Source organism: Octodon degus, unplaced genomic scaffold, assembly GCF_000260255.1.
Source record: "Octodon degus isolate 3935 unplaced genomic scaffold, OctDeg1.0 scaffold00028, whole genome shotgun sequence".
Lineage (NCBI taxonomy): Eukaryota > Metazoa > Chordata > Mammalia > Rodentia > Octodontidae > Octodon > Octodon degus.
In genome coordinates, this window is record NW_004524604.1 from 15,042,945 (window position 1) to 15,054,570 (window position 11,626).

Genomic DNA, 11,626 nt, shown 5'->3' on the forward strand with positions numbered 1-11,626 from the left:
TGGTGCATGACTTCAATTCCAGCTACTTAGAAGGCTAAGGCAGGAGGACTGCAAGTACAAGATCAACCCGAGAAACTTAGTAAGACCTCAACTCAAAATTCAAAAAAGAAGTTTAAAAGGATTGTAAATATAGTTAAATGATTCAATCAACACTGATGTCATAAATGGATAAAGATTAAAACATATATAGTCTGTTCAATGAATAGATAACACTTTAAATATAAAAGGTGGTCTCGAATATAATGTTTTTAAAATATTTAAACATATGCAAATGTATCAATATATAATTGCTGTGATTAGAAGTTAATAAGTGGAATAGTTAAGCTAAATAATCTTCACTATTTTTTACAATTAGAAAATTCAGTGATTTTACAAATGGTTTAACTAAGAAACATATTAGGATTGTTTTAAATAAAATAAAAGTGAACTGTTTAATTATTGCTTACAAATAAATTGAAAAAAATAATCTCTACCTAACAAAGTACATATGCTATTGGTTGAATTGACCTCTTTTTAAATAATAATACTAAACAGTGTTTCATTTCATTCTGCATGTGACGTTGTCCAACAGTCATGAGACATAAGAATGGACAGAAACTAGGAAATTGTGTCGGTAAATAGACAAAACATACGGGTGTCGTGACCTTCTATAGCACTTGTGATGTAGCTAGTGTAATTTATGTGGTCGTTGCTCTGTACTAAGGTACTCTATCACATTGCCAGTCACTGTACGTGGCACTGGGATGTCAGGATGAACACTCTTGGACTCTGCTGTCAAGTAATTCAATCTTGTAGGAAAGGTGCATGTAAACAAGCACCGTGCTTGGTGATAAGGGCATCAACAGACGCCCTACGCTCATCGCAGCAATGGCAAGAGCTGAAATGCAGGCTTACCGAGCGCGAAACTCCACCGATTGGAAGGTCAGGTGAGGGTGGAATGAGACAGGCATAGCTGAAGACAGTCGTGAGTCATGCGAAGTAGAGCTATTGTATCTGTCATTACTTACAATTTAAGACAATAGAACTAAACGTAATAACCCTGTCAAAACTTTCAAGTCCATATTTAGACGTACTTTGTTTCTTAGCGGGATAAATATAAAAGATTGAGAGAAATGCACATTTATAGCTATTGGCTTTGGTATAGTAATGCCTCCGAACTAGCCGCGAAGCTAGAGGTACATTCTCAAGTGTCACTAGGCCCTGTAATAGCCTCTTCGCTAACGTGCTCCCTCGTTTCTGATAATACGCCTTGAAAACAATGCCCTTTAGGGTTCAACGGACCATGAAATAGTCTCCGCAGTTGCACCTCTGGGGCCAGCACTGAGACAGACATTTATTCTGGCTGTCAGCTGGAAGAACTTGCAAGAAATGAAGCCCATTTATTATGTACTGTTATATTCTGACTAGATAATCCTTTTTAGTTGGAGGCATTGGAAAAGCAAGTGCAGATTACTGTGGGAAAAATAGTAAAAAATAAAATTCAGTTAAGCTGTAACAGTTTGGTTCCAATTTCACAGATGGATAATTTTCTTCATAAACGTCTATTAAAAGTTTTGCTTGCAATGGGCATATTATTAAGTAAACAACTTACAGTAAAGTCAAATGGTGGATGGAAATTTTATATTTTCAAAATTTGATATTTTCAAGTTTTGCATATTCAGTGGTTCTACTAAGTAACTTAGGAAGGACTGTAATTATTATGAGGATACAATGCAGTTAGAGTTTATTTATTTATTGTATTTTAGGGAAGAGTCTGCAGGATGTTCAGGGTCTCACTAATAGATTGGACTCCTAGTGATCCGCCTGTTTACAGCCTCCCAAAAGCTGGGATTTCAGGCGTGTGCCGCTATGCCCAGTCTCAATTGTCCTCTCAGGGCACCCCTGGGGAGGGGCCAGCAGGGCAGGCAAGGGGATGAAACCCCCGGCCCCTGCACCTGCTTGCAGATGCTTTAATCCTACAGTTGAGCTATTTGGCTGGCCCTTAATTTTTTTATTTGTCTTTAGTTTAGAAAATGCTAAATGAACATCCTTCATGTTTGTAGCTGTGCAAAACTAAATTCTAATGATTAACCTTTTACTATTAAGTAACATATTAATTAAATCATTATTAATATAAGAACCTATACTATTTAGCTATAATCTTTAAAAGTTATGAGAAATGTGTTTAGCAAACACAACAGGAATATTATATTTTTCTCGAGTAATGTACAGAAATTGTTTAGAAATTAGAGCAACAGGGCCAGCCAATTAGCTCAGCGGATTAAAGTGCTTGCTTAGGTAGATGAAGGGACTGGAATTCCATCCCTGGCATATCGTGTCAGCCCCGCCCCCAGGACACACTGAGATGGTGACTGACACTGCATGGTGGCCTGTAATCCCAGCGCTTGGAGGCTGAAAACAGGAGGATCACTATGAGTCTAATCTGTGTAATGAGACACTGTAGACCCTGTACTGAATACATAAAAAGAAAAAAGAAAAAGAAGAAAGAAATTAGAGCAACAGGTTGTCTTGATGGCCATTAGTCAAAGGAAATAGATACACATTTTTTGCATTTTGTATTATAAATGTCACATACACATTTTTCTTTCTTTCTTTCTTTCTTTCTTTCTTTCTTTCTTTCTTTCTTTCTTTCTTTCTTTCTTTCTTTCTTCTTTCTTTCATTTTCCCTTTTGTATAGGATCTTGCAGTCTGACTTGCAGTAGTGCTCCTGTCTCAGCCTCCCCAGTGATGGGATTACAGGTGTGCACCACCATACCCAGTCTTGGTGACCGGCCCAGTGCCTGGGGCCAGCAGGGCATGTAGTACAGGGGATTGAATCTGGTTCTTTGGTCTTGCAAGAAAGGCACTTAGACTGCCAAGCTATTACTTAATGGAAGACTACTCCTATAGATGAGTCTCTCATACCCAGCATTTTGTCTTCTCCTTCTGTGACTGGGAACTCTCTGGAATCTCACTCAGTTCTGCATTTATTGCAGCCATGATTGGCATAGAAGGAGCCCCTAGAATGATATCCAAGTGCTCTGATCTATCATGAGGTGGATGTTTAGATCTAGTGCTTCTGCTATTTTCATAACCACTGCCTCAGAGAATGTCTCATGCCACAGTAAAGTAAATTCACTTCTCTATTTGGATAATGGCATTTGAGAACATATCCAAATATTGTATGTTAAAAGTATAATCGATAGGGCAGACCTGATAGCTCAGTGGACTAAAGCACTTGCTTAGGCAGAATACGGAGGCTAGGGTTCGATCCCCTGAATGCCATGCATGCCCCGCCCCCGGGGTGCGCTGAGACGGTGATGGAGACTGGGTATGGTGGCACACACCTGTAATCCCAGTGTTTGGGAGGCTGAACACAGGCATATTACTATGAGTATGATATACATAGTGAGACCCTGCAGACCCTGTTCTAAACATGAAAAAAATATTACAATCAATACACAAACAATCTCTATAAGTAAAAGAACATTTTAGTTTTTTGGATTTTTTAAATTACACTTTGAAAGATGACAAAGGACTTGATTTTTAAAAGATCCATGAATTTGGGATATCCCATCTTGGGATACATGCTACATGGTACACTAAACATTTATGTTGAAAGCATCAGAGCATATCTCAAAGAAACTCATTCCTCAAAGAAGCTTATGTTGACAAGATCATATCCAGATGTGCACAGTTCATCCAGTGAGGAGGGCATATGAGTTTTTCATCTCACAATGGCAAATAATTTCCACAGAATCCATGGGCATACACTAACTCTTTTGCTATCAGCTTCATAAATAATTTTTAGTATGAAATAAGACTTTTGAATTAAACAGTGGATAATTATATTCAACTACCTTTCAATTCAGATATATGTATTTTTCTTTTTCTTTCTTTCTTTCTTTTCTTTTTTCTTTCTTTTTTTTTTTTTTTTTGTGGAACCAGAGATTGAATTTAGGCCCTTGTGCTTGCCAGGAAAGCGCTTATTCTATTGAGCCATCTCCCCAGGCCTATGTATTTTTCTTGATTCAAACAAATTCATAAAGTAAAATAAAACCATTATAGAAATATATTCCATCAAGCTGAAGATAATGCAACTACTTTATCAACCATTATGAGATTGCAATAAATGAAAATTGAACGATAATGTAATGATTTTGTTCTTAAAATTTAAAGCCTGTGCTTTGGATAAGTGGTTTTTACTATTTATTTAGACAACTGTTTTTAAAAATCACATACAACAATTTGCCACATTATATAAATATATTTTTCTCATAAAAAATCATCACACACGTAACTATTTCAAACAAAATAAATTTGTCATCTTACAGTTGTGAAAATCAGTCATCCATACCAGGTAAACTGCACTGTGTAAGGAGCAAAGGGAGATTCGGTTTCTTGTCTCCTCCAGCTTCTAGAGGACCTGCACTCCTTGGCTTACGCCCTTTTTCTTTCCTCAAGGATGGAAGAAGAGCGCCTCATTGTGCTCCTTCCTCTCTTCCTCCATCTTTCGCCCTGTCTTACTCCCTTTTCCCCACCCCTCACACCTCTCTTCCTCACTCTCATCTCTGTACCCCTGAACACGTCAATGTCTCTTACTGGTCCTCTTCCACCTTCCTGTGAGAGACTTTGTGATCATACCGGACCTACAGGACTATCCAGAATGACCCTTCCACCTCAAAATCCTGAACATAATTATATCTTTTAAAAAATGTATTGGGTAGAAGGTCTCACTATGCAGCTCAGACTCATAGTGATCCTCCTGTTTTCAGCCTTCCTGGCACTGGGATTACAGGTGTGTGCCACCAGGCCCAGACTCAGTTGCCAGCTTGGCACACCTGGGGTTGGGGGTGATGTGGTGTGTGGGACCAGGAATCAATCCCCACCTTGAGTAGGCAGGTGCTTAGTCTGCCAAGCTATCTCACTGGTCCTCATAATTATATCTTAAAGAGCTGTCTTAATATCCAGATGGTGTATTCAAGTTTTTGGGAATTGTGATTCTATATTTTTTACTGGCTAACATATATGAAAAAAATATTTACAAGTAAAACTACTTACTTGTTTGTGGTCTTTAAAATTCCATATCCACAGTCTGCTTTAACAATGTTACCACTAAAAAGGTAAAATACTATTAAGAATATGCACAATGAATTATACAGTACAATAAACTATTGGAGCATGAACACATAAGGAAAATACAAATGGAATATGACTGAGACTCAAGAAATTTCTTTCATGTCATCTATGAATCCATTCTTGTTCCTTCATTTCAAGAGTGGCCACTCTGCTGGCTTACAAAACAGTGCCACAATTTTTCTGTTCTGAACTTCATACTAACTAACATGACAATATTTTGTGTGTGTGCATATGTGTAGCTTCTTTTGGTTAGTTTTATTTTTTTGAAACTAATGCAATTTATTGTGTGAACTACACAGAGTTGATTTTCATCACTGTATAATATTTCATTGATCACCTGCCCCAGAAATTACTTCTCTGTTCCATAGATAACAGACATTTTGGCTGTTTCCACCTTGAGACTGTATCTTAAATGCTGCTATTTGAAGAGTCAGCTACATATTTCTTGAGGCAGATTGCGCATGTCTCTGTTGGATGCGTATGTGGTAGTGAAGGAGTACAGACATCAGCCACATTCAATTTTAGGTGTCATTACCATGAAAATTGCTAAAGTGATTAAAGTATGTTTACTGTTACAGTAATGATGAAGGTTATAGTTACTTGCCTTGTATCTTTGTCCATAGTTTTGTTATTAGTCTTTTTCACTTTAGGCCTTTAATATTTTGTATTAGGTCAGTGCTACATTCCTAATTGGCATTTTCCTGGTTACTAAGAGGGAGGAGCATCGAAGCATGCTTTGCAATGTGCACGTCCCTTAAGACAGCTTCTGTTGTGAAGTATCTACTCAGAGTTTTCTATTTTTATGTTTGTTTTTCTTTAATTGATAGAAGTTGTTCATACTTTTGGATCCTAAGTTTTTGTTAATGATGTATTTGGAAAGCATCTTCCCTCATCATGGGGCCTGAATTTTTGCACTCACACAATCTTATGCATATACTCATGCTCTTTTTTTACTGACAAACATTTATGAATTTTGATGTTTTCTTTATGAAGCATAGTGAAATGTTTCAATATCTCATTCAAATGCCTTTATCTTAAATTTATAAACCTAAAATCTATAACTATCTCAAGAAATATTATTTTTTATATTCTCATAGGTCTATTTTATGACTAAAATTATTTTCTGTATATGTGGGATCAAGTTACTCATATTGGCCTCTAATCAGTCCAGTCCATTTCTTCTATTCTATAAGAACAATGTATCCTTTTAGTCTTTTTGTTTTTAATAGCTTCATTTTAAAATATTTTGTCTATTGAGGTATTATATGAGTCTCCTGAGGGTTTTTCTGAAAATATATTTCAATGTCTCTTTCAATTATAACTTTTTCAAACAATTTATTTATTTTTTGTTACCCTCAGAATCTTATCCTTCAATTTATATCTTTATTCAAAGATATAGATACTTGGGTCTTTGTTGCTCTGTGTAATACAAAGTCGCCCTCTGAGCTAGAGAACATCAATGATATATTATTTCTTAGGAACCTCTACATTTTTCTGTCCAAACCACTGACAGCCATTATGCATGACTGAACTGTATACAAGGTGACATTAAATACATGCTGCTACATGGTCTACTGAACTTGTAAGACAGGTCTGCTTTTAAACATTAAATGTGTCTTGTTTCATAAAATTGCTAAAATTGAAAATATACAGCATAAGTATTCTCTTTTATCCACTTACTAACAATATTCTGTGTAAATCACGCACTGGCCACTTCGTTGAGCACTTAAATATTTTTTTCACTGATTGACATAAAGCATATGTTATATTTATTCTTTTATAATTTGCTTATTTTGCTAAGTTAATTTTCGAAATTCCTCTTGTAGTGAGATATTTCTGAATAGCTAAAATTTGCTTTTAGACTGTGGATATAATTGCCTGTGACATCTCTATCGAAAATAGTTCCCCTTACTTGAAGACCCTTAGCTTATCATCCGTGCCCCTTTCCTATGCATTTCTAGAATTCTCGTTCATGAAGACCCTTAGTTGCTCTCTCACTGCTGCTCTTGTGTCCTGAATCAACTCAAAATGTTTACCTTTCATGAGCACTTTCACTTTGGGGAAGAGCCAGAAATTCCTTGGTGCCGGAGCTGGTGAGAAAGGATGATGACGTATTATAAGCCTGCTTTCTGATTGGATGGAATTTGGAGGCCGCGTTCCCATGGAGCTCTGATTCCTTGTAGAGATTTTTTATTTTTTATTTTTTTGGGTAATGGGGATCAAACTCAGGATCTTGCACTTGCCAGGAAGGCGCTTATACAGCTGAACTATATCCCCAGCCACTGATTACTTGTAAAAACAGGAATGAAGAATGCCAGCATGGCCCCAGAAAGTGGCAAAAATGATGGTCTAATTATGCATTAGGTAAAATGGAATGTCCTGAGGGCAGTTAAGGGCATTGTGACTTTTACAGTAGTCATTTTTTAAAAACCTTAAACCTTCACTAAATTTTTTGATACCAATTTGTTTATGTACATTTGAGTTTTTATATTGAACATTCTTCATTTTACACTTGTGAAATTGCATAGTGAGAAAAAATTCAGTTCTCTTGCTACATAATATATATAGAATGAATGGATCAGTTTTTTCTGGGCTCAGCAAAGCAGATAGTAACAGGTGAATGGAGTAAAGACAGAATTTGAATGACCGTAGGTCTGGGAGTAGTTAATCTCCTACTCAGCTAATGTTATCTCTGTCCTCAAATCTCAGACCGCGAGAGAGCTCCATTGGCAGCCTCCCTCATTCTAGGTCAAGGAGGGATTAGGAAACTTATAAATCTCAGAGAGAATGAAGAGAATGGAGAAATCCTGTCATTTTTCTCAAAGTCCAAGTGATCTCACGGTAGCAATCAGTAACACCCTTGAGGGAAAGGAATCATTGTCCCTCAGTGGAACAATTGCTCTTAGAAGACTGGATTGTCAACCTTTATCACTGGGGGATTTATTTTCCTAAAACAGCAATAGTGATAGCAGTATTTCAAATCTCACTCTTCCAGAACGCAGCTACTCTTAATTAAGAACTGTACTCTATTCTATACCCACAAACTTTCCCAAGGTTGTAGTTTGTGATCATGCTGACAAATAGAATGTCATAGAGGTTGCTGCATAATTTCTGATCCCAAATTTTAAAAAAATATGGTATTTCTTGCTTTATTAGTTTTCCCTGGATCTCAGCCACTCCCATGCTTGTGGATAGAGACAGGCCACATGGAGAGACCCACTTGGGAAGGACAGAGACCTGCAGCTGAAGCTCATGCAAAACTCCCTGATCAGCGTGCCAATGAGACTTCAGATGACTGCGGTCCATCTTTCAGGTCTTCCAGAAGAGAGCCCGGATGTCATGATGGAAAGAGAAGCCGTCTGCCTTATGTATGAGTGTTGGTGCGTGTTACGTCACCAAGGGGCAGATAATCTGTTTCTGAGTCACAGTGTCTTAGTGTGTTGTTCCATCATCAGAATTGATTTAGCTTTTTGGACTTGAAGCTCATGATTTATTATTCTCAGTGCATTCATTTTTATTTTGCTAACTTTTCTAATAAAATATTCTGTGCTTTTAAGGGTACCTAATTAAAAATGACAAATATGATGAATAACAAATGTTATTCATTACATTTTTATAAGAGATAAATAATCATGAGCTATGCTACTTGTTAAAAAGAAATTCCATTTGGGGACTAAAATTATATTCAAAACATGTTGCTTCAAACTTTCTCCTTGAGAGAAAATGTTGACAATATTTTGAGAAAAGTATTATCAATATTAAGATGGTTTATTCCATCTGTTAGGTTACTGTACTTTCTCACATTTTTCTAAAATGACTAGGCATTACATTTTGTAAATATGAGACATAAAATAAAGTACTACTTTAAATATTTATTTTTAGCAAGAGATATACTTTTTAAACTAAGAAAATGGAAAATATTCAAAGGAAAGCATCACAGGGGAAATTGTGTGGAGAAAGAGCCAGAAATTCTAACACCATGCTTTCTACAATCCAAAATATGTCACTCCATTGACTCTGTATATAGGCAAGTGCATGCATACCTATGTGTGTTTGTGTTTACATAATACTGGCTTTGAAAGCAGCCTAACTAATTCAAGTTGAAAATGGGGTAGGAAATATACTGTTTTCTTCCCCTTTGGCTTAAACATACCTGAATGTACTGCAAGAACAAAGCAAAAGGAAGCAACCGACAAGAGTAAAACAGAATGACATCTTCGGGGAGACAACACATCTGGTTTGATTCCCTGAGTACTGAAGCATTGCAGGAGACGCCAGGGACAGAGACAATCAAAGTGTCAGGTCTAGTATCTGGTTGAACTCCTGCAGCAACACTCAGTGCCAGTTCATATGAGAGAAACAGAGAGTGTGTGGTGAAGGTAGAGAGGCTTGATGATATTGGCTTGGCCAAAAGTAGTCTGTGGAGGGGTAGCCCTCATTGTTAGTGCTCAAACCAAAAAAGAACACAGCATAGAATATAATGGTGATGAAGTTATTTCCTTGAAAACCAAGGGGAGTCTCCTGGGAGCCAGAAGCAGCACAGTCCTTCCTGCCGAAGATTTCCCCCTCAGCAAGATGTGTGGGCTGTATTCACAAACCTTGCTCCAAACACACAGACATGACCTTACTAAACCATGATTTGAGGCTTAATTAGAAACAAAGATGGGTGAATGTGAAGAGGACTCAACAAATGGAATTTAGGAGCAACTGCCCATTCAACCTATTTCTGAGAGGACAAGAAACGGAGGCAGGCTGCATGCATGAGTACTGACCATAGAATCTGGGGCCATTTTGCCAGCTGCAACCACAAGGCTTAGTTGTGGCTCTATGAATTATGAACGAACAAAGAATCTCCCATGGACATATAAGAAATCATATGGTTTGCCATCAGATGTTCGGGTATCAAAACAAGCACAAAAAAGTAGTTGGTGTAAGGAATATTTTAGATAAAAATACTGTATCACCATATTGATGGATATCACCATCAAATATTTATCCTTCAAATAAAGCTAAGGTTCGCTAAGAAGCAAGTCCCTAAATTAAAAAGGAAGATAATATTCTAAAATGTCCATCACATTAAGACTCATAGTGAATGATTATTTTGTGTTTGTTAAGCTACACAACAGAATTCCATAGATGTGTGCATTTGTGGCAAAAATGTAATAAAAGGACAAAGATAATTTGGAATGATTATATTAGAATGATTATAATAATATGTTCTACAGAGAAAAATGAAGGGGAATTAGGAATGACATGAAATGAAAACTTCATCTATATGTGTGTTTAAATATTAAACCATGTGAAATCAACTGAAATTTATTAGAAGTGATACCTATACCCCTTATGTTGTTATATTGTTTTCCATTATCATTATTATTATTATTAATTATTATTATGATGATTTTGCATTTTGGGGAAGGGCCTACAGGATATTCAGGGTCTCACTATTGGATCGGACTCACAATGATCCGCCTGTTCACAACCTACAAGAGCTGGGATTACAAGCACATGCTACTGTCCACAGTCTCAATTGCAGTCTCAGGGAGTCCTGGGGGCGGGGCCAGCACGACAGGTCCAGGGATCGAACCCCAGCTTCTGTGCCTGCTTGCATGGGCTTTAATCCACTGAGATATTTGACTGGCCCTTCCATTTTTATTTTTATATTAATTTTTGTTCAAATGAAAAGAAAATATACTGTACCAAAATGATACATTTTGGTATTCATCTCAAACTGAGAGCCTTACCCCAATATAAAGGTGTCTGTTAACATTATTCATCACATTACCTAGTACTAACATCAGTGATTTTATTATTTCCATATTGATGATGTTTAATTTCATTAAACTAGTTTCTGACAAAAAAATCCTAATCAAACAGGAAGATGTAGATACATTAGTGAGAGAGCCTAAATTATCATCATAGTTTTAAATAAAATTGTAGAAAATGTTCATTTATTATAGGGAATAAGACAAGCTACTTGCCTGGCAGGAGACATACGTGATCGTGGTGGTGGTTTTCCCAGGGGAGGCTCAGCGCTGCACCCTGATGAGATGGCCCCTGTGATTTCCCCACGTGCGGGAAACTTGCCTGCACAATTTGTGGTCGTGGGGACTGCATTCATGCTCTACCCTGAATAAAGAAAAAAAGGGGTGGGAACTGAGACAAGAGTGCTCTGTTATCTATTTTATTTAATGGTGTTCTGTTATTGTTAAGACTGCAGGCAAAAAGAAAAAAAAAGTTGACAAATATACAAGTTCTTAGTATTTTAGATTATATGATCTTATACTGGAAAACCTCCAAAAATCAATCTAGTATGAAGTTATAGAAATAATGATAATTCCTGATAATATTAATATAAAGGAATATGCTTAACCAACTCATCAAAAACTGAAAGCTTTCTCCCATTAAAAAAGCCACTTTTTTGGTGCCAAATTTGTCTCTACCTTGCACAAACTCAAAAATAAAATGCCGTGGAACTGAGAACCTGCCCTTGTGTTCACTGAAATGC

At 36.8% G+C, this 11,626-nt stretch overlaps 1 non-coding gene across 1 annotated transcript; it reads left to right on the plus strand.

Moving 5' to 3' along the window:
* The first annotated feature begins 11,091 nt into the window (after positions 1–11,091).
* On the plus strand, positions 11,092–11,250 carry LOC111816216. Its single transcript, XR_002820667.1, has one exon. It is a non-coding gene; the product is annotated as a U1 spliceosomal RNA (small nuclear RNA).
* The last annotated feature ends 376 nt before the right edge of the window (positions 11,251–11,626 follow it).